General features: G+C 43.6%; 1 pseudogene; it reads right to left on the bottom strand.

Annotated features, from left to right (window-relative positions):
* Positions 1-503: 503 nt before the first annotated feature.
* Positions 504-2,746, bottom strand: LOC140514528 (heat shock cognate 71 kDa protein pseudogene; annotated as a pseudogene).
* Between the last annotated feature and the right edge of the window lie 592 nt (positions 2,747-3,338).

Below are 3,338 nucleotides of genomic sequence, written 5' to 3'. Positions count from 1 at the left end.
TCTTTCTTTCTTTCTTTCTTTTCTTTCCTTCTCTTCTCTCTCTTTCTCCCTCTTCTTTCCTTCCTTCTTTCCTTCCTTCCTGCCTCCCTCCCTCCCTCCCCCCCCTTTGTTAGTGACATATAAGAAATCTGATTCTTTTTTACATACTCAGTTTTCTTTACTAAAAAGCAATCAATTCATTATTTTCTTTTAGAATATAGCAGTTGGTTGACCAGGATCCTCTCTGTATCTCTCTTACTTAGTCTAAGCTGGATCCATAACCCACCTCCGCAATCAGAATGATTCAATTGGTGATTGGCTCTTGTTCCTCCTCGCTGGTTTAGAAAAATGCCTCAGTGGGTTTTCTTATTGCATTTTCCATCACTCTTCAGTCTCTTGATCTTCTTAGATTTTTGTTGTGGATGGAGGAGAGGTATTGGATGGAAGGAGAATGGGGTGACACTGCTTCCTTTGCTTCCTTCTTGGCAAGCATATGAAAGTAATTCTTTTTTTTTTTTATGGTGCCAATTTTAAATAATTTTTATTCTCCAGGACAAGAATTGCATTTCCACTTGTTTACAGTACTGATAAAGTGCAATGTTGTTCACTTCTCTCCCCTCTGCACACATTCAAGTATTCAGAATGCCCAGATTTATACAGTAGCTTAAATGTTACTTTTAAACTGCCACTGCCTTGGCTACAAATTTTGAGTCCTTCAATTTTTGGAAAAGCTGTGTGGAATGCTCTTTCTTCTGTTGTTTAGTCCACCTCTTCAATGGTGGGTCCAGAAGAAGCACCTCCAGATGGGGCTGCTCCACCCCCGGGGAATCCACCAGGCATGCCTCCTGGCATGCCCCCTGCACTCTGGTACAGCTTGGTAATGATGGGGTTGCAGACCTTCTCCAACTCTTTCTGCTGATGCTCAAATTCTTCCTTCTCAGCAGTCTGGTTCTTATCCAGCCTGTTGATTATTTCATTACATTTGTCAAGGATCTTCTGTTTGTCTTCATCACCAATTTTGCCTTGCAGTTTTTCATCCTCCACTGTAGCCTTCATGTTGAAAGCATAGGATTCAAGAGAATTCTTGGAAGACACCTTGTCTCTCTGCTTCTCATCCTCAGTCTTGTATTTCTCAGCCTCCTGGACCATACGCTCAATGTCTTCCTTGCTCAGACATCCTTTATCATTGGTGATGGTGATCTTGTTCTCCTTGCCTGTGCTCTTATCCACAGCAGAAACATTGAGAATGCCATTTGCATCAATGTCAAATGTCACTTCAATCTGAGGAACACCTCTGGGTGCTGGGGGGATTCCTGTGAGCTCAAATTTGCCAAGCAGGTTGTTATCCTTTGTCATTGCCCTCTCACCTTCATAAACCTGAATAAGCACACCAGGTTGGTTGTCCGAATAGGTGGTAAATGTCTGTGTCTGCTTGGTGGGGATGGTGGTATTACGTTTGATCAGAACCATCATAACTCCACCAGCAGTTTCAATTCCAAGAGAAAGAGGAGTGACATCCAACAGCAACAAGTCCTGCACGTTCTCAGATTTATCTCCAGACAAAATGGCAGCCTGAACAGCTGCACCATAAGCAACAGCCTCATCAGGATTGATACTCTTGTTGAGCTCCTTGCCATTGAAGAAGTCTTACAAAAGCTTCTGGATTTTCGGAATTCGAGTGGAACCACCCACCAGGACGATGTCATGAATCTGTGATTTATCTAGCTTGGCATCTCTTAAGGCCTTTTCCACAGGGTCCAGCGTACCACGGAAGATATCAGCATTCAGCTCTTCGAAACGGGCTCGAGTGATTGATGTATAGAAGTCGATACCTTCATAGAGGGAGTCAATCTCAATACTGGCCTGGGTACTAGAAGAGAGGGTGCGTTTTGCACGTTCACAAGCGGTGCAAAGACGGCGAACAGCCCTCTTGTTCTCACTGATGTCCTTCTTGTGCTTTCGCTTGAACTCGGCAATGAAATGGTTGACCATTCGGTTGTCAAAGTCCTCCCCACCCAAGTGGGTGTCCCCAGCTGTGGACTTGACCTCAAAGATGCCATCTTCAATGGTAAGAATGGAGACATCGAAAGTACCACCTCCAAGGTCAAAGATCAACACATTTCTCTCAGCACCAACCTTTTTGTCCAAGCCATAAGCAATAGCAGCAGCAGTTGGCTCATTGATGATTCGGAGCACATTGAGACCAGCAATGGTGCCAGCATCTTTAGTGGCCTGACATTGGGAATCGTTGAAATAGGCTGGTACTGTGACGACAGCATTTGTGACGGTCTTCCCAAGATAAGCTTCAGCAATTTCTTTCATCTTGGTCAAGACCATAGAAGACACTTCCTCTGGATAGAAACTTTTGGTCTCCCCTTTGTACTCCACTTGGACCTTAGGCCTGCCTGCATCATTCACTACTGTGAAAGGCCAGTGCTTCATGTCTGACTGTACAACTGCATCATCAAATCTGCGACCAATCAGACGTTTGGCATCAAAAACTGTTTTGGTGGGGTTCATTGCAACTTGATTCTTTGCAGCATCACCGATTAAACGTTCTGTGTCGGTGAAGGCGACATAGCTGGGGGTGGTCCTGTTTCCTTGGTCATTAGCAATGATCTCCACTTTCCCATGTTGGAAGACTCCCACACAGGAGTAAGTGGTGCCAAGATCAATGCCAACTGCGGGTCCCTTCGACATGGTTTCTGGGGAACCGGGGGTCGTAGCTGACCGCTGTGGAGAAAGAAGGGCTGCTGCTGCGCTGAGTAGACCTGAAAGTAATTCTTACCCAAGAGGAAACATAGACTGAAAACTAAATATAAAATCTAACTGAATGACATCACAGGCTGCTGAGCATCTACCTTTCTGATACTCTGAAAATTTGGTGCATTTAGTAGCCTAAACCTTTTATTGGATGCTTCTGAAGTCTTTTGAGAAAAAAGTGAGAACTTTGTTTAAAAAATCCTTTGCTTCACTAGACACTCTAGAATCCTAATAGCTGACATTGCTACTGAGCATGTTGAAGTTTACAAAGTACTTTCGTATGCTATTTTATTTGACCTTCCATGTAATCCTATGAGAAACATATGTACACAGGTGGCTCAGGACTTCACTTGGGAATCTTTATTCATAGGTTAGTTTTACTTTTCATAAGCTGACAAAAAGATGACATTTCACTGTGTTAGTTAACCCAAATACAGGGGACAGCTATAGAAAATATTATTACTTATGTGTGTAGAAGAGTATGCCTTGGAAAGAGGGGTAACCTCTTCATAAGAGAAGAGGTGACAGAAGAAATAGTGGCAGAAGGCATCTGAGAGATGTAAGTTGAGGAAGAGGGGAGAAGAAAATGGACTCAT

Source organism: Notamacropus eugenii, chromosome 7, assembly GCF_028372415.1.
Source record: "Notamacropus eugenii isolate mMacEug1 chromosome 7, mMacEug1.pri_v2, whole genome shotgun sequence".
Taxonomy (NCBI): Eukaryota; Metazoa; Chordata; class Mammalia; order Diprotodontia; family Macropodidae; genus Notamacropus; species Notamacropus eugenii.
Note: the sequence above shows the minus strand (reverse complement) of the source record. Positions and strands in the feature narration are given on the sequence as shown.